Here is a 21,347-nt window from a genome sequence, read left to right as displayed (position 1 = left end):
ACTCGGCGAGTCAGCCCAAAAGATAATTGACTTTGACCGAGGGTAAAAGAGTCATTTTACCCCAAGCGCAGTGTTTAGTATTTGATTGAGTGTGTTTATGGACTTGTAGCCGAGGAGATTCAGGAGAAGCCTCCGTTAGCTTTCCGAGCCACACACTCAGCAGCCAGCTTACGAGGTGAGTTTCCTTCCAGTAGGAACGGGTCTAAGGCCACAATGCCGGCCCGTTCAGTTAGCAGTAGCTTCCGGATTTAGGTCCGATGCAGTAGTTAGTATGTTCGATGCCTTCGTGGCTTGAACAGGATTTATGTGCTATGTTTTATGTGTTAAGTATTATGTGTTCCGGGCCTCGGACCGATGTAGCATGTCGTATATGTGTTATGCTAGTTGATGTGTTATGCTATGCCATGTTCAGCCAGTCAGTTCCAGACTTCGGTCCGATGCAGTTAGTTCCGGACTTCGGTCCGATGCAGGGGACAAGGTCCCAGTCAGTTACGGACTTCGGTCCGATGCAATTAGTTCCGGACTTCGGTCCGATGCAGGGGACAAGGTCCCAGTCAGTTCCGGACTTCGGTCCGATGCAGTTAGTTCCGGACTTCGGTCCGATGCAGGGGACAAGGTCCCAGTCAGTTCCGGACTTCGGTCCGATGCAGTTTCCGGGCTTCGGCCCGATGCAGTGGGCAAGGCCCAATATGTGTTTATATGTTATTGTATGGTATGTGGTAATTTGGGGGAGCTTACTAAGCTTCGTGCTTACAATTTCAGTTTGGTTTCAGGTACTTCCGCAAGCAAAGGGAAGAGCTCGGAGTGACAGCATCGCACACACCACAACATAGCTTTTATCCTGGGGATGTCTCTTGATGTTTTGGGTTGATGTAGTATGATACAGTTTTCCGCACAATATTTTATTATGTTTTGGGGATACATCGCGTATGTTTTATGTTATGTTACTTATATTATGGTTTTGATTATATTGAAAAACGAAAATTTTTGGGTCGTGATTTTGGGTCGTTTCAAAAGGATACCAATTATCTTCAAAAACATAAAAGCTAACCCTCTCTTTCATCTCAATGCATCTTCACATTGTCCTAACATTGAATAAATATCTGATAATAATATATAATTTCTTGAACTCTCGGGGTTCCATTTCAAGAAAGGATCTTGCAGCATGTTCTCTACCATTTCATGATTTAATTGGATTCTAGATGCACCCAATAAAGAACCTCAAATAGCAGCATTGGGTTACAAGTCATCTTTTCAATGAACTCCAACATGTCTAAGAATTCACAAGAATGCACGATTAAATCCCCCATACACACATATTGCTCGATTGCATGTATTTTTTTTTCATTATTTTGAAGTAATCTCTCCCTGTTTGGGAATGAATTCCACAATGTGCTCTTTTCACACAGCTGTATGCTCAACAAAGGATCCTTATATTTATTGAGTCGTTTTAAACTCATTTGCTTCGAAATACATAGAGAATCTATTAGGCATGTCATCATTTATGTTCTTGTCCATAACATCAATGTCTTCATTGGTTTTTTGGCATGAGGATGAAGCCATTACCAACCTCGGTTAAGTAACAAAACAAATGGAGAGAAGTGCATCATTATTCGGATGCCATATTTGAAATCATGAACCTTACAAGTTACAAGGTCGGTTATCTTGCATCAACACCTGCAAATTTACTTCACATAATGTAATAGCACATGCAAACATGAACACCCAGCTCCAAATGGTAGAAGAAATAATACCCTACTTCTCTATCGCTGATATTAATTGATTTACATACCTTATGTTTTAGGAAGTGGCGGTGTGCAAAAGGTGATAGCTGTATACTAAAATGGCATGTAAAATATTTGCTAAAGTGGTTTAATTAATATAAGTATATAACATAAGGGATAATGACTTGAAAGGGTAACGAACTTTCGATTTTTGTCACATTTGGTTACTAAACTTTTTTTCGTTATCTATTTGCCATTGAACTATTGAAACTGTTCACATTTTACCCTTATGACCAGTTGTTACCGGTCATAAGGGTAAAATGTGAACAGTTTCAATAGTTTAGTGGCAAATAGATAATGAAAAAAAGTTTAGTGACTAAATGTGAACAAAATCGAAAGTTCGTTTCCCTCTAAAAAGTTCAATGACTAAATGTGAACAAACTTCTTATTGTATTATATTTTAGCAAAATTATTTATTTTTGTTTAATTATAGCAACATTTGTTGATGAAGAAATCTATGAAATAAAAAAACAAAATGTAACATTTGGATTTCCAGGTATCATCATTTAAGTATTTTTCTTTTGAGTTAAGAAGAGAGACTCGACGAGTTGACGCCTCAACTCGTCGAGTAAGGTCGCGACTGATTACTCGGATTAATGAATGGACTCGACGAGTCCGCGCTGTTGGCAGAAACCCTAAATCTTTGGGCTCGAGTCATATTTAAAGGCACTTATGGCCTTCAATTGCGACTACCTTTCCCATAAGTGAGAACCCTAGCGAGCTTGAGTGTGTAGAGTGAGAGGAAGAGCTATCTTGAGCTTTTTGGTGTGATAGATCTGGACCCTTCTAGGTTCAGAGAGCCGAGAATATGAAGCTTTAGTAGAGTAAACCTTGGGGTTCAAAGTTAGGAAGCATTTATGGTATATATAGTTACTTTCATCTTACACATCTATATGAAGTATTTTATATAAATTACATGCTATGTGTGCATATTATTTGAATAATTGTTGTCTATGCTGGATGAACGATTTTATACATGTTTTAAAAGATTTAAACGATATATTTATTTTATATCTAACCTTAACCAGCAATGTGGTGAAATAAAGGTGGTGATGAAATAAAATGATGAGAGATCGGTGATGATATAAAGGTGGTGATAATTATGTAAATAGATGATGATGAATATGTGATGTAGGATGAAAGGAGATACCATAACTTTAACCAGCAATGTGGCGATGTAGTCATCTACCAGAGTATAGATGGCGACCATGGACTATTCTAGACAACCCAGTGGAAACACCAGCAGACCCATAACTTGTAGGTGATGAATGACGAGTTCAAACGATGTTGTAACTACGTATTCATATGATGATGCTCTAACCTCTTACTATGAATTACGAGTTCAGACGATGTTGTAACTACATATTCATGGGATGTCACAAATTTCGCATGCCAAACCAATGGTTATAATTCACATCAGTGAGAATGATTCATTTTTTTGTAAAACTAGAATCAGATTGGAAATTTTGATTTTTTATTTTGGAAAATGTCAAACCATTGGTTTTTTATTTCGGTTTTGGTTTTTTGTTTTTTTTTAAATATATTTTCAGTGTTTTGTTTTGTTTTTTGTTTTTTGTTTTTTATTTCATAGATTTCTTCATCAACAAATATTGCTACAATTTAACAAAAATAAATAATTTGCTAAAACATAATACAAGAGGAGGTTTGTTCACATTTAGTCATTGAACTTTTTAGAGGGAAACGAACTTTCGATTTTGTTCATATTTAGTCACTAAACTTTTTTTCGTTATCTATTTGCCATTGAACTATTGAAACTGTTCACATTTTACCCTTATGGGTAAAATGTGACCAGTTTCAATAGTTCAATGGCAAATAGATAACGAAAAAAAGTTTAGTGACTAAATGTGACAAAAGTCGAAAGTTTGTCTTTCAAGTCATTATCCCATAACATAATTAGACTAAACCTAAAAATCGTGACAAACATATAGAATTCTTGTAATTTATTCGTCCAATAATATAATAAAAATAAAACGTTGGTTGGTGTATAATGGACTTTTATTTCTTTTACGTATGAATAGAAGATGGTTTGACTTTGAGTACATAATAAACATATAGATTTTCTTGTAATTCGTTTCACAGCTGTTTTTCAAGCAAACGCATCATGTTGACCTTACATGTGGATCCACAATCTTGGGTTGCTGCTGCCGCCTACTGCACTATATTGTTCTCTCTCTCTCTCTCTCTCTCTCTCTCTCTCTCTCTAATTAGGTACACATATTCAATTTCTTCTAGTTTGAAATTATATGTTAATTGTTAATAGGCCTTTTATTGCAAACTATTCATAGTTAAATCTTTTTAGATGTTAATTCTTAATTGTGGGTAGTAAGTTTTAGGTAAGGTTTGCAATTGCGATTTGTTAGTTTTTAATAATTAATTGTTGGTATTAACTGAGATTTGTTAGTTGTTAACTTTTAACTTTTAGCTTCTTTTCATTATAAGAAAACTTTGCTTTAACAAAGATTTGATTTGATTAATTAACAGGATCTGTCAAGGATACCTTCAATGGCTTCTTCTTCAAAGTTACCTATTCAGAAGAGCTATAAGTATAACGTGTTCTTGAGTTTTAGAGGGGAAGACACTCGTAAGAATTTTGTTGATCATCTTTATGTTGCTCTAGAAATTCAAGGTATTCACACTTTTAAGGATGATGAGAGACTTGAGAAAGGAAAAAAGATCAACGATGAGCTTTTGAAATCCATTGAAGAATCAAAATTTTACATTGTTGTGTTCTCAAAGAACTATGCATCTTCCTCTTGGTGCTTGGATGAGCTTGTGAAGATTATGGAGTGCCAAAAGGTGATTGAACAAATTGCTTACCCTGTGTTCTACGATGTGGATCCTTCTCAAGTCCGCAAACAACTAGGACCAGTTGGAGAAGCTTTTTCCATACATAACAATGAGGGGAAGGTAGAGAAGTGGAGAGAAGCTTTGAGAGAAGCATCCAATCTGGCTGGATGGGATTTGAGGAACACTGCTGATGGGTAATTCTTTAATCATGCCTCAACAATTTTTTTGCTTTGTTTCTGTTTAATCTATGTGCAAAAGGGTCATCCATGGCATCTCATGTTTTATTGTAAAATTCTAACCAAAATCGACTATTTCAATGATGAAGAATGCAATATTGAGCATGGAGCATCTCATGTGAATAGTTAGCAAGCTAACTGATTCTATTTTATTGTACAGGTATGAAGCTAAAGTCATCAATAAAATTGTTCAAAAGATTTCACTCGAGTTACGATTCAATAATTTGGAAGTCGACAGAAAGCTAATAGGCATGGAGAGACGGCTAAAGGATATTGTGTAACAACCCGAAATTTCCGCTTCTTTTTAAAAGTAACTTTTTCATAAATCAACTCGCGCAACCGATCGTCGTTCCGATTTCCGATTTCCGATTTCTCCGTTTAATTAAGTCATTAACTAGTACACATTTAAAATGACTTAATGGGTGTCTTAATACATTTAGAAATCAATTTAACACCCAACTTTAGTGATCGGAATAATTCTAGAATATACCGTATCGAGTTACGGTAACTTAATCGGGTACGACCAAAAACCCCGTCTAACGCCGGTATCGGGTAGAATTCCACCGTGTCCAAAACTTAAACACTATATAAACGTGTTTAAGACTTCATTTGAAGCCTTTTGGCAAGTTTCTCACTAAACTCTTACAACATCTCTCCTCAAGCTAGAATTAAGGTCCAAATCACAAGTTTAAGGCTTCAAATCTTTAAGGTAACCTCCCTAACATGTTATTCAACACCTTTAGCCTTCAAATTGATGAAATAATTGAGTTTTAGGTCCAAGAACATGAGTTTACGGCCAAGGAACAAGCTTGGGCCGTAAACTCCATTTAATGGGGTTTTAAGCCCTTAAACTCCTTCCTAAACTCAATTGGACTTTAGATATGGCTATGGGACTTCAAGATATGGACTTAGGACATTTAAAACTATGATTTTGAGCCATTTAAAGGAGTTTACGGCCAAGGCATAAGCTTAGGCCGTAAACTCAAGTAAAAGGGGTTTTTCATGCCCTAAAACCCTTCCAAATCACTCCTATGGCTTAGATATGAATTGTAGGACCTTGGTTTTAGCATTTGGACACTTGAAACATGAATTTTGTGGGACTTATAAGAGTTTACGGCCAAGGCTTGTTCTTGGGCCGTAAACTCCCCAAAATGTGACATAAACCCAATTCTAGAGTGTTAGAAAGCCATCCAACACCACCAAAAGACTTGGAATAAATCAAGGGACCAACCAAAAATGCTTTAAGGGTCTAAAACACATCATTTGTGGGACTTATAAGGGTTTACGGCCAAGGCTTGTTCTTGGGCCGTAAACTCCAAAACTTTTGGTGTTAGAATGCAAACTAAACACCCCTAAAGCCTTTAGATGAATTTTAGAAGCCCTTCTATGCAAGTTTTAGACCTTGAAACACTTTGTATGACCCTACATTAGAGTTTACGGCCATGAGGAGGGTCTCATGGGCTGTAAACTCCATAACACCCCTCAAATGTCACATAAAAATCATACTAGGTCTTGGAATAATCTTATGAATCACATGTGATTTGTTTTAACAACATTTGACACCCATTTCATGAAGATTAAGGAGTTTACGGCCAGGAGCCTATACTGGGCCGTAAACTCCCATAAAATAAGCATTTTGATGATTTGAATTCAGTCCAAGTGTTCCAAGACAATTTAGAAAATCCATTCTAGCAACCTCTAGGTCCATTTGAGCCCTTAAACCCTCAAAACCACACCAACATGAGTTTACGGCCGTAAACTCATGTGTGAGTGTGTTTCATGGTTGTAAACTCATTTAAATGTTTACTTATGGAGAGTAAACTCATGTCCCAAGTCCCTAGTGCCATTACAAGTCCGAAGATGTCACCCGGGTCACTCCAAACGCTCATTTTGAGGTGTTTAACCTCATTGGAGTGTAATGTTCCATATGATTAGCGAGTAATCAAACCCCGAACCGACGTCTAGCATTCAAAACCGACATGTTTCCGAGTCCGGTGAGTTCATACCCCTACCCTTTTTCACTGTTTTCACTGTTTTCAGGGGGGGAACACAAGCAAAGTACAAGGAAATTCTTGTACTCATAACATGTTTTCAAATGTGTGTTTCATATTCTTATGCTTTTATAACTGATAACTACAACTGATAATAGATCGAACATACAAATCACGTAACATATATTTGTGAAATAAGTCTTTAAACTAGCATGTTTTACATGTATTTCACAAATGGTTTTCCACATTTTATCAGTTAAAAGCATGACATTAAAACATTTGAATATAATACCCGTACACTGTTTTGTCCTCGGTAACACTCCACGCACATGTGCGAGTGGAGGACTTTCATATTATTACTAGTAAATTTGTTATTCCGGTACGATTGGAGACACGTCCTCGGAGAACACTCCACCTGGATTATGCGAGTGGAGGACTACACCTATAACCAGAATCTCTGGTATTTAGAGAGCGTGACTTGAGTGTATAGATCTATACGGGGCTGACTACCCCACACCTGGCTGCTAGCTACAGCCGAACCGAAATGGTTCAAGGGTGACGAAAGTCATAAGTATGTGGACGACTTATTGCCACATGTGGACTACTTATTGCCACAGGTTTCAGTCTATTGTATGGTTATGGAACTCGCAATTAGGATAACAGAGATTTACTTACAGTAATAATGGATTTCTTTATACATCGTTTACATCGTTTACATCTTTTACATCTTTTACTTACTGTAACTAACATTCAGGAAGGTACGGGACCTTCCTGGGGAAAACATGGAATCTAATCACGATTACATCTTTTACATCTTTTACATCGTTTACATAAGATACATACATGCAGGAAAGCATGGGGCTTTCCTGGGTAACACTTACATAACTAGAAAGAGTCACAGAATGGATAACATTACATCTTTTACAATTTGTAACATACAATAAGGAAAGTATGGGACTTTCCTGGTAACACATGATAAGTAAACAGAACAGTTTAACCAGTCAGATAACCAACTACACATTTTCACATGAGTAAACATGTTTTCAGTGTACAAACTTACTATACTTTACATTTGTGAAACAATAACCAACTTTTAAGAAAATACGGGATTTTCTTGGTGTACATAACATTTCAGAAACAGAAAGGAAACCGATACATTTTCGTAAAACAAAACCGCTTATGAATTCACCAGCTTTATGCTGATTTTCAAACCGCTTGTGTTCTCAGGTCAGCGTTAGAACAGGTACCCGAAGATCCTTTTGCATGAAGACGGTGTACATGAAGACCCGTTACATTTTGTCTATACATACTATGTATCACAACTGTACAAACTTTACTTTTGAAACAACTGTAAAACTGTTATTATGTAATGTAATGCTTGTTTTACTTTGCTTACTATGTACATTGGATTTGATACTCAACACATTAGTCAACCCCGGAAATGTATTCCGCCTTCGGTTTTCGGGGTGTGACAGATTGGTATCAGAGCCCTTGTTTATAGTGAATAAAGTATACCAAACCTTACATTGTATAAAACTATAAACACTAAAGGGCCTAAGTGCTCTGAATTAAAAGTATCTTCAAAATATAAGTATTTTCAAAAGTATACAAGTATACCGAACCGTCGCCATCCGTAACCACAAGTAGAATGGAACATAAGTAAATGGGTGATGTGTACTATGGTTAAACCTGGGCAGTTATGTAGTTGTGTCTAGGGTTAATATAGCTTGGCCAACTATATTCATTCGAGACACGACCAACATGTGCTTGGGAGTGACTGTGGTATGCGACATGCCTAAAAGTTACCCTAATATCCCAAACATCGAATCATTATCGTAAACAATTCATGAAATACTATGGGAGTATCTCTCGATTCCAATCATCTGTAGTAATCCTCATTCGAGTAGTTTTCTGTGATTACTCTTAGCGATAAATTATCTGTTCGATAACTCTTTCCTGCTTTATCGCTTACTCGAATCATATAACTGTCATATCTATCGATTCAATGTAGAGGACTTACCATCCTCTCTTTCTTGATCTTATTAGATCAAGATGCCTCCCCGAAAAAGACCTAGCTCAAAGAACAACGACAATCCTTCTTCGCCGCCACCTCCTCCTCAGTTTGACTTAGCATCAGTCCAAACTATGATGACAGCTGCAATGGTAGCAGCTATGTCACAAATGAACCCTAGTGGTTCAGGTGGTGGTACTCAATCTCAAAACCCTGAGGGTAGCCAGGGACACCAAAGGGGGGGGGGTTCCTACAAGGATTTTATGAATGCGAAACCAATATCTTTTAATGGCACTGGAGGTGTCATTTCCTTATCTCGATGGTTCGAGAAAATCGAGTCCATCTTTGAAATCTGTGCTTGTGCGAAATCCGATAAAGTCAAATTTGCAGCCTGTACCTTCGCGGATAAAGCTTTGACTTGGTGGAATGGCCGAGTCAAATCTCTGACCTTACCCGTAGCCAATGCCATGGGCTGGGAAGCCATGAAGGAACTTCTCATTTCTGAGAATTGCCCCCGTGGTGAAATGCAGAAATTAGAGCACGAGCTCTGGAACCTGAAGATGAAAGGTTCCGACATTGCTGCATATACTTCCCGATTTGATGATCTCGCACTTCTCTGCCCGGGGTTAGTCACTCCTGAAAACAAAAAGATCGAAAGGTTCGTTTGGGGATTATCTCAACCAATAAAGAGTCATGTTTTGGCTGCTCGTCCGGATACCTATGATAGTGCCAAGACCTTAGCACAAATTCTGATTGATCACAACGACGATGTCAAGGAAATCACTACCACTTCTGAGCCGACTCAAAGGAGTGGCGAAAAGAGGAAATTCTGGAAAAAGAAGAAAGGTCAATCTTCTCATGGATCATCTAAGAAACAACAAACGGTAGCAGTCCATGCTGCTACTGCTACTCCTGTTGCTGTTGTTTCTGCTATGGGATCCACAGCCTCAACTCCTACCAGTAAATATGCTGGTAACCTTCCTCTGTGTGACAAGTGTAAATACCACCATCATCCTGGTCCCTGTCGAGAATTGTCCTGCACCAACTGTGGTAAGAAAGGGCACACAGTTCGGTACTGCAGAACCCCCACTCAATCAGCTAACCAATCATCGGGAGCAGGTGTTAGTCAAGCCTGCTACAACTGTGGCGAAGTTGGGCACTTTAAAAGGGATTGTCCCAAGAAGTCAACTGCTGGTAACACTGGAAGGGTCCTAACCATGGGACGGGAGGAAGCAGTTGCCGATCCCACTGTTGTTTCGGGTACGTTCCTTCTCGACAATTCACATGCTAGTATTTTTTTCGATTCGGGTGCTGAAAGGAGTTTTGTTAGTCATGCATTCAAACATAATCTAAAACCAAATCCTCAACCACTAACTGAAACGTTTACCGTCGAGATGGCTAATGGTGAGAAAGAAAGTGCTAACGGCGTATTCATAGGTTGTACGCTTACCCTAAATGATCACTCATTTCCTATAGACCTCATGCCCGTTTCCATTAAGAGCTTTGATGTTATCATTGGCATGGATTGGTTGAGTCCCAATCATGCTGACATTCTTTGTTACGAAAAAGCTATCCGTCTCAATCTTCCTTCGAATCAAACTCTCATAATCTATGGCGATAAACCCAGTTCCAACCTTCATATCATTTCTTGCATCAAAGCTCGAAAGCTCCTTCGAAAGGAGTGTGTTACATTCTTAGCTCATGTGATCAACAGGAAACAAGAAGTTAGAGACCTCGCGAGCATTCCCGAAGTCTGTAACTTTCTCGATGTGTTTCCCGAAGAACTTCCAGGGATTCCTCCCGAACGTCAGGTCGAATTTCGTGTTGACCTAATTCCTGGAGCTACTCCCATAGCAAAATCCCCATATCGCTTAGCTCCGGCAGAAATGCAGGAGTTATCCAGTCAACTCAATGAGTTGCTCAGTAAAGGATTCATTAGACCGAGTTCCTCACCCTAGGGAGCTCCGATTCTATTTGTCAAAAAGAAGGATGGATCCTTTCGAATGTGTATCGACTATCATGAACTGAACAAGTTAACCGTTAAGAACCGATATCCTCTTCCAAGAATAGACGACCTCTTCGATCAACTCCAGGGAGCCAGTTACTTCTCTAAGATAGACCTTCGGTCGGGGTACCATCAGTTACGAGTCCAGGAGAATGATGTTCCCAAGACAGCATTTAGGACTCGGTATGGACACTACGAGTTTGTAGTGATGCCCTTCGGTCTAACCAATGCACCGGCTATGTTCATGGACCTGATGAACCGGGTGTGCCGTCCCTTCCTAGACAAATTCGTTATCGTGTTCATTGATGACATCCTCGTCTACTCCCGAAGTGAAGAAGACCATAAACAGCACTTGAGGCTAGTGTTGGAAACCCTTAGATCCGAAAAGCTTTACGCAAAATTTTCCAAATGCGAATTCTGGTTACGGAAGGTAACTTTCCTCGGTCACGTAGTAAGCGAGGAGGGTATTCATGTAGATCCTTCCAAGATTAAAGCGATAGAGAGTTGGTCGGCACCGAAAACACCCACGGAAATTCGTTAATTCTTAGGTCTCGCCGGCTACTATCGACGATTCATTCAGAACTTTTCCAAAATCGCCAAACCGTTAACCACTCTAACACAGAAAGGTGTACCCTTTTGTTGGAGTGATAAGCAAGAAACTGCATTCCAAACGTTGAAGAGGGCCTTATGCAGCGCGCCTGTTCTGTCTCCACCTGAAGGGATAGAGGACTTCGTTGTCTATTGCGACGCGTCTAATCAAGGTTTAGGCTGTGTGCTTATGCAAAGAGGAAAGGTGATTGCCTATGCCTCTAGACAGCTAAAAGCACACAAAGTCAACTATACCGCACACGACTTGGAGCTAGGAGCAGTAGTCTTCGCATTGAAGATTTGGAGACATTATCTCTACGGAACCAAGTGCACAATCTTCACTGATCACAAGAGTCTGCAGCACATCTTTAATCAAAAAGACTTAAACATGAGGCAACGGCGATGGGTAGAATTACTCAGTGACTATGAGTGTGAAATCCGTTACCACCCCGGCAAGGCCAATGTGGTAGCAGATGCCCTTAGCCGAAAGGATAGTACAAGCCACAAAGTGAAGAACCAAACAATGACCATCCATTCCAACTTACCTACGCAAATCCGAGAAGCTCAGTATGCAGCCCTCAAACCTGAAAACGTGTCAGATGAAACCTTGAGAGGAATGGAAAAGAAACTTGAGATCAGAGGTGACGGAGTTCACTGTTTCATGAATCGAATCTGGATTCCCAAATCCGGTGGATTCAGGGAAATAGTCATGGAGGAAGCACATAGAACCAAATACTCTGTTCACCCAGGTTCGGACAAGATGTATCTGGATCTCAAGAAACAATACTGGTGGCCAAACATGAAAGCTGAGATAGCTACATTCGTGGGCAAGTGTCTGACTTGCGCCAAAGTCAAAGTCGAACATCAGAAACCTTCAGGTCTGCTCCAACAACCCGAGATTCCCGAGTGGAAATGGGAGATGATTACTATGGACTTCATCACCAAACTACCCAAGTGTTCTAGTGGGTACGATACCATTTGGGTAATTGTCGACCGTTTGACAAAATCCGCTCACTTCATCCCAATCAAAGGATCATACAAGATGGAGAGACTCGCGCGAATCTACATCCAGGAGGTAGTACGTCTTCACGGTGTACCTGTTTCCATTATCTCTGATCGAGATAGTAGGTTTACCTCCAGATTCTGGCAATCTCTTCAGAAAGCCCTTGGAACCAAACTAGATATGAGCACGGCGTATCATCCTCAGACCGATGTACAGAGTGAGAGAACAATCCAAACCCTGGAGGACATGCTTCGGGCATGTGTCATTGACTTTAGAAAGTCGTGGGATACACACCTATCCTTGATCGAGTTCTCATACAACAACAGTTACCACACCAGTATTAGGGCTGCTCCGTTCGAAGCCCTATACGGTCGTAAGTGCAGATCTCCTCTGTGCTGGGCCGAGGTGGGGGATACACAGTTAGCCAGGAATCGAGTCCCCGACAGTGCTCTCACTGGTCCTGAAATCATCCGCGAAACCACCGAAAAGATCATTCAAATCCGTAACCGAATGAAAGCCTCACGTGATCGTCAAAAGAGTTACGCTGATAATCGTCGGAAACCACTAGAATTCCAGGTTGGAGATCGTGTCCTGTTGAAAGTCTCGCCCTGGAAAGGCACTGTACGCTTTGGCAAGCGTGGGAAACTTAATCCGAGGTACATTGGACCCTTTGAGATCCTCTCCAGGATTGGTCCAGTTGCTTATAAACTTCATTTACCTCACGAACTCAGTAACATTCATCCTGTCTTTCATGTTTCAAATCTTAAAAAGTGCCTATCCGATGAAACCCTAACAATTCCCTTAGACGAGATCGAGATCAATGAAAACCTCAACTTTGTGGAGGAATCGATCGAAATCATGGATCGAGAAGTCAAACGTACAAAACAAAGTCGCATCCCATTAGTGAAGGTTCGCTGGAATGCCAAGCGGGGACCGGAATTCACTTGGGAACGGGAAGACTCAATGAAACAGAAGTATCCACAACTTTTTTCTTATCCATGATTTGTATCTTGTCTTATGTTCAAAACTTGAATTTCGGGACGAAATTCCCTTTAACGGGGGGATAATGTAACAACCCGAAATTTCCGCTTCTTTTTAAAAGTAACTTTTTCATAAATCAACTCGCGCAACCGATCGTCGTTCCGATTTCCGATTTCCGATTTCTCCGTTTAATTAAGTCATTAATTAGTACACATTTAAAATGACTTAATGGGTGTCTTAATACATTTAGAAATCAATTTAACACCCAACTTTAGTGATCAGAATAATTCTAGAATTTACCGTATCGAGTTACGGTAACTTAATCGGGTACGACCAAAAACCCCGTCTAACGCCGGTATCGGGTAGAATTCCACCGTGTCCAAAACTTAAACACTATATAAACGTGTTTAAGACTTCATTTGAAGCCTTTTGGCAAGTTTCTCACTAAACTCTTACAACCTCTCTCCTCAAGCTAGAATTAAGGTCCAAATCACAAGTTTAAGGCTTCAAATCTTTAAGGTAACCTCCCTAACATGTTATTCAACACCTAGCCTTCAAATTGATGAAATAATTGAGTTTTAGGTCCAAGAACATGAGTTTACGGCCAAGGAACAAGCTTGGGCCGTAAACTCCATTTAATGGGGTTTTAAGCCCTTAAACTCCTTCCTAAACTCAATTGGACTTTAGATATGGCTATGGGACTTCAAGATATGGACTTAGGACATTTAAAACTATGATTTTGAGCCATTTAAAGGAGTTTACGGCCAAGGCATAAGCTTAGGCCGTAAACTCAAGTAAAAGGGGTTTTTCATGCCCTAAAACCCTTCCAAATCACTCCTATGGCTTAGATATGAATTGTAGGACCTTGGTTTTAGCATTTGGACACTTGAAACATGAATTTTGTGGGACTTATGTGAGTTTACGGCCAAGGATAGTGCTTGGGCCGTAAACTCCCCAAAATGTGACATAAACCCAATTCTAGAGTGTTAGAAAGCCATCCAACACCAACAAAAGACTTGGAATAAATCAAGGGACCAACCAAAAATGCTTTAAGGGTCTAAAACACATCATTTGTGGGACTTATAAGGGTTTACGGCCAAAGCTTGTTCTTGGGCCGTAAACTCCAAAACTTTTGGTGTTAGAATGCAAACTAAACACCCCTAAAGCCTTTAGATGAATTTTAGAAGCCCTTCTATGCAAGTTTTAGACCTTGAAACACTTTGTATGAACCTACATTAGAGTTTACGACCATGAGGAGGGTCTCATGGGCCGTAAACTCCATAACACCCCTAAATGTCACATAAAAATCATACTAGGTCTTGGAATAATCTTATGAATCACATGTGATTTGTTTTAACAACATTTGACACCCATTTCATGAAGATTAAGGAGTTTACGGCCAGGAACCTATACTGGGCCGTAAACTCCCATAAAATAAGCATTTTGATGATTTGAATTCAGTCCAAGTGTTCCAAGACAATTTAGAAAATCCATTCTAGCAACCTCTAGGTCCATTTGAGCCCTTAAACCCTCAAAACCACACCAACATGAGTTTACGGCCGTAAACTCATGTGTGAGTGTGTTTCATGGTTGTAAACTCATTTAAATGTTTACTTATGGAGAGTAAACTCACGTCCCAAGTCCCTAGTGCCATTACAAGTCCGAAGATGTCACCCGGGTCACTCCAAACGCTCGTTTTGAGGTGTTTAACCTCATTGGAGTGTAATGTTCCATATGATTAGTGAATGTATCTCTAATTGTATATATATGGACATTATATCATTTTACATAGGGTCATCGCGAGTAATCAAACCCCGAACCGACGTCTAGCATTCAAAACCGACACGTTTCCGAGTCCGTGAGTTCATACCCCTACCCTTTTTCACTGTTTTCACTGTTTTCAGGGGGGGAACACAAGAAAAGTACAAGGAAATTCTTGTACTCATAACATGTTTTTAAATGTGTGTTTCATATTCTTATGCTTTTATAACTGATAACTACAACTGATAATAGATCGAACATACAAATCACGTAACATATATTTGTGCAATAAGTCTTTAAACTAGCATGTTTTACATGTATTTCACAAATGGTTTTCCACATTTTATCAGTTAAAAGCATGACATTAAAACATTTGAATATAATACCCGTACACTGTTTTGTCCTCGGTAACACTCCACGCACATGCGCGAGTGGAGGACTTTCATATTATTACTAGTAAATTTGTTATTCCGGTACGATTGGAGACACGTCCTCGGAGAACACTCCACCTGGATTACGCGAGTGGAGGATTACACCTATAACCAGAATCTCTGGTATTTAGAGAGCGTGACTTGAGTGTATAGATCTATATGGGGCTGACTACCCCACGCCTGGCTGCTAGCTACAGCCGAACCGAAATGGTTCAAGGGTGACGAAAGTCATAAGTATGTGGACGACTTATTGCCACATGTGGACTACTTATTACCACAGGTTTCAGTCTATTGTATGGTTATGGAACTCGCAATTAGGATAATAGAGATTTACTTACAGTAATAATGGATTTCTTTATACATCGTTTACATCTTTTACATCTTTTACTTACTGTAACTAATATTCAGGAAGGTACGGGACCTTCCTGGGGAAAACATGGAATCTAATCACGATTACATCTTTTACATCTTTCACATCGTTTACATAAGATACATACATGTAGGAAAGCATGGGGCTTTCCTGGGTAACACTTACATAACTAGAAAGAGTCACAGAATGGATAACATTACATCTTTTACAATTTGTAACATACAATAAGGAAAGTATGGGACTTTCCTGGTAACACATGATAAGTAAACAGAATAGTTTAACCAGTCAGATAACCAACTACACATTTTCACATGAGTAAACATGTTTTCAGTGTACAAACTTACTCTACTTTACATTTGTGAAACAATAACCAACTTTTAAGAAAATACGGGATTTTCTTGGTGTACATAACATTTCAGAAACAGAAAGGAAACCGATACATTTTCGTAAAACAAAACCGCTTATGAATTCATCAGCTTTATGTTGATTTTCAAACCGCTTGTGTTCTCAGGTCAGCGTTAGAACAGGTACCCGAAGATCCTTTTGCATGAAGACGGTGTACATGAAGACCCGTTACATTTTGTCTATACATACTATGTATCACAACTGTACAAACTTTACTTTTGAAACAACTGTAAAACTGTTATTATGTAATGTAATGCTTGTTTTACTTTGCTTACTATGTACATTGGATTTGATACTCAACACGGTAGTCAACCCCGGAAATGTATTCCGCCTTCGGTTTTCGGGGTGTGACATATTGTTTCATTAATGGAAATGGGCATTGAAGATGTTCGCTTGATAGGTATCAAGGGGATTGGAGGTGGTGGGAAGACAACTTTGGTGAGAGCAGTTTTTGACAATATATGCTTTTCATTTGAAGGTAAAAAGCTTTGTTGAGAATATTAGAGAAGTTTCAAAATCATCAATGTTTGGGTCGCGATCGTTGCAAGAACAAGTACTTTTCAATGTGTTAAATAATAGCAGTTACACCATAGTGAGTGTTCATGAGGGGAAAAGCTTAATACAAAAGTTGTTGTGTAGTAAAAAGGTTCTTCTTATTCTAGACGATGTAGATCATTTAGACCAGCTGGAAGCATTAGCTGGTGGGCTTGATTGGTTTAAACCAGGAAGTAGAATTATCATCACAACATGAGATGAGCAAGTTCTTGTAGCACATGGGGTGACATGTATTCATGATGTCAATATGTTATCACAAGATGAAGCAATGTGACTATTGAGTAAGTATGCATTTGGTAGAGATATTCCGATTCAATCGTACAAAGAGCTATTGCTCAAAGTTGTACATTATGTTGCTGGTCTTCCTTCAACGATTAGAGTTTTGGGTTCATTTCTCTGTGGGCAAAATAAGCTCGAATGGGAAAATACAATAGAAAGAGTAAAAACAATTCCATTGAAAGAAACACTCGAAAAATTAGAATTAAGCTATATCGGTCTAGAGGATGATTACAAGGAAATATTCTTAGATGTTGCATGCTTACTAAAAGGTTGGAAGAAAGACAAAGCAATTAGAGCACTTGAAAGCTGTGGATTTCACGCTAGGAATGGCTTAAGAGTTCTTGAGCAAAAATCTCTCATAGCTATCTCACCGAATATGGAGTTAGGCATGCATGACCATATAGAGGAAATGGGTCAGAACATTGCTCGTCATTCAGACCCAAATGAGCCCATAAGACATAACCGATTGTGGATACGAGGGGAGATTGAAGATGTATTCGCTAAGGACCTGGTAAGGATCAATTTTACTTACAATGTGGAGAAAACTAAGGTGTTGTTTGTTTTGTTAAAAAAACCTCTTCAAACCACTTTTTGTTGCACGACGCAGCACACGCGCAACATTTACCCTCTCATAGCAGTTTGTTTTTTTTAGAAGACTTCAGATTGCAAAACCTCTGTGTGTGTGTTGCATGGCGTAACACTTGACTTACCTCTTCAAACCTCTTCAACTTTCATTTTTTTATTTGTTTTTTTTAGAATTTTGGTATAACTTATTTTTTTTAAAACTTAGATTTTTTTTTTAAAAAAATTTATTTACGGATTTGATACAATTTCTTATTTTAGTTTCCACAATTTTTTTTTGAACTTGATTTTTTTTTTAAAAAAAAACTTTAATTTTTTATTTTTTATTTTTTTAGTGTGTCTGTTAATAATATTTTCAGTTTCAATTTCATCTTTTTTAGCGTGTGTAATTTTTTACGAACTTTGTAGACATCATTTGCAATTCTTTCTTAATTTTTTTATTATTTTCTTTTTTATGTTTTTTAAAATTAGTTTTTTTCTAGAATAAAGTTGTTAGCTTCTTTTATATTTTTGTAAGTTTTTTTTTTCAAAGTTTTATACTTTTGTTTTTTTACATGTTCTTTTTAGTACTCTTTCAATGTTTTACGACTATAACTATTTAAATTTCGGTGTTGAAAACTATTTTCAGTTTATAAAATTAGTTTATTTAAATTTCAGTTTACTGCAGCAGTCTGCAGACGTTAAAAAGCAAACATGCTTCTTATTATGGACTGTAGTTGTTTGTTCCACTTCTTCTACTACAGAGGATTGCAGAGGTGGTCCGCAAACTTCATGAATTTTCGTTTCAAAAAAACAAACAACACCTAACTCACTTTAATTACTTATGAATCAACTTTAATAATCAGTTTCCTTGGATTACAAGTTACAGAAGTGACAAGAACTATTGCAATTCAAATCAATTCAAGCGGTGACAATGAGTGTCCCTGTTATGAAATTCTTACAAATGGTTTTGGAAACATGAAGAATCTTAGATTTCTTCATGTGGATTCGGATACTCGGGATTGGCCAGTGAATATTAGAGTTGGCCAAAACTTACCAAATGCGTTACGATTTCTGAGTTGGCGACGTTTCCCTCATTGTTCTTTACCAAAAACATTTCAAGCAAATAATCTAGTTTCACTTCAAATTTCTTCCAGCATAATTATACAACTATGGGAAGATGGAGAAAGAAAGGTAGAATAGTTGATTGATTCATTTAATGCCATACATCTTAGTTATTACATGAATATTAATCTTTTTCTTCTTTCTTTCTTGTGATAGGTTCTTAAAAATCTCAAATTCCTTGACTTCAGTTATTCACATTTGAGGACCCTTGATTGTGGCTTACTCCCTAATCTCGAGAAGTTAAATCTTGCAAAGTGTTGTCATTTGGTTAATTTAATGCGCCCATTGGATCTCTAAAAAGGCTAGTCTATTTGGACTTAAGTGAATGCATACTATTAAAATCTCTTTCATTTATCAAACAACTGGAATCACTTCAAGTTCTTGATCCAAGTTATTTATATATGATGGAGTTTCCAGATATACTTCCAATGCACTCCAACCATAGTTTGTTGAAGCCTAACTTTTCAAGCAACGATATCAAAGAACTACCCTCATCAACTGGAAACCCTTAAAAGCTTGTTTCTCTAGATCTCAATTGGTGCAAAAACCTCAAGAGTCTACCACAAAGCATATGTAGTTTACAACAGCTAAAAGACCTTGACCTTGAAAGTTGTGCGATAGAGGAATTACCCGAAGATATTAGCCATTTAGAAAGTTTAACTAAATTTACGGTTGAAACTTATCAAACATCTCCCAAATAGCATTTGTATGTTGAAATGCCTGAAAACTCTACTTCTTTCAAGGTGTTATGTTCTTGAGAAGTTACCCGAGGATCTTGGGCTATTAGAATCTTTAGAGGAACTTAGTGTAACGTATTGCAAGATAAGAGATGTTCCAAGTAGCATATGTAAGTTGAAACATCTCAGGGAGTTTGATCTTCGCTGATGTGATCAACTTAAGAAATTGCCTGAGAAAGTAGGAAGCCTGAATTGTTTACAAGTGTTAGACGTACAAGGTGCAAGTATAAGTCATCTTCCACAAAGTATTTCTTCATTGAATGCTCTGAAAATCTTTGGATTCAAATCTGAAGACCAATCCATATACACCTAAAAGTATAAGTCATCTTCTACTGATGATTCTAAGATATACGAAGTGTCACAACAAAGTTATCTTTCTATGCAAGCAAAATTAGAAATTGAGATGATTTTGGTTTGTTTTTATCTTATACCCAATAGTTATATATATGTAAGACCGATACAAAAACTATTATGAGTACACTCAAGTTGAGGACTTGAGATTATTATTTTTTCATTTAATTTGGGATGAAAGGAGTATTTCAATGGGCCAATGACTTATATGTGTTATCAATTTATGTAACTCAGTAGGATTTTTAAATGACACTAGTTTATTTACACAATTCAATCTTTTACCAAATTGTGCATGGATGTTTATGTGTTATCAATTTATATAACTCAATAGGGTTTTTAAATTTTTACATGCATAAATAAGTAATTTTATGATAAGAAATTGAAAAAAGATGTGTGAACAGGTGAAAGGTTTACCTCATCATATAAATTGGTAAGAGTATGTAAGTTTATATTTACCCTTCTTCGTAAATAACAACATATGAATCTTGAAGAATAGTTGAGTGTATTATTTGGAAATAAAAAATGGTTGAGGGACTATTTATGTAGTTTCTTCAAGGTAGCATCTTGCCATTTCATAAACTCATGAAAAAAGGGAAAAAAACGGAAAAAACCCTTCCTCCACAAATGGAAATCGACAGGATAAGAGATATAGTAAGAAAGGAAAATGATACTGTAGCACTATAAGGGATTTATCCGGTTTAACTCCCGTTTCACCAGTTATGCTTGTTATACATGGCTTTTTCCTTTTTATTTCGACAAAACTACAAAAATGGTCCCTGTGGTTTCCGAAAATTTGAAGTTTGGTCCGTAATTTACAAAAAACCTTAGAGATAGTTCATGTGGTTTCAAAACTTTTAACATTTGGTCCTTCCGGCTCACTCCGTTAGCATTTACTGTTAACTCGTTTTTCAATATTATATTGCAGGGGAAATTTCACCATTTCAATTGTAACCTTCTCTTTAAAAGAAATTGCATGTACGATTTTTAGGCAAACCCTTTACCTTTATGCGATCGCCATCTCTCTACTCATTTCCACTGTTGCTCGACCGTTGCACCCTTTACGACATCCAGTTGCTTCTAATTCAAAGATGGTGACTTGCGGATGTGGGAATGAAGCAATGGAGATCACTTCATGGACAAATCAAAACCCTGGAAGACAATTTTGGAACTGTACAAGATGTGGGTTCCTTTGATCGTCGGATCCTCCTATGTGTGATAGGGCATTGGTGCTGATTCCAGATTTGATAAGATCAATGAACCGATTGGAAGAGAGGGTTGTCATTGTGAGTGTAGAATCGTGTAACTACCGGTTGATGTTGTTTTGTTCATGGGTGTTCTTTTTTTGGTTTTATTTTAATCTTTAAG

At 38.0% G+C, this 21,347-nt stretch overlaps 1 pseudogene; it reads left to right on the top strand.

The window, feature by feature from the left end:
* Positions 1 to 4,307: 4,307 nt before the first annotated feature.
* Positions 4,308 to 19,944, top strand: LOC145029792 (disease resistance protein Roq1-like; annotated as a pseudogene).
* Positions 19,945 to 21,347: the final 1,403 nt, after the last annotated feature.

The sequence above is a fragment of the Lactuca saligna genome, chromosome 2, assembly GCF_052625555.1.
Source record: "Lactuca saligna cultivar CGN05327 chromosome 2, ASM5262555v1, whole genome shotgun sequence".
NCBI classification, from domain to species: Eukaryota; Viridiplantae; Streptophyta; class Magnoliopsida; order Asterales; family Asteraceae; genus Lactuca; species Lactuca saligna.
Note: the sequence above shows the minus strand (reverse complement) of the source record. Positions and strands in the feature narration are given on the sequence as shown.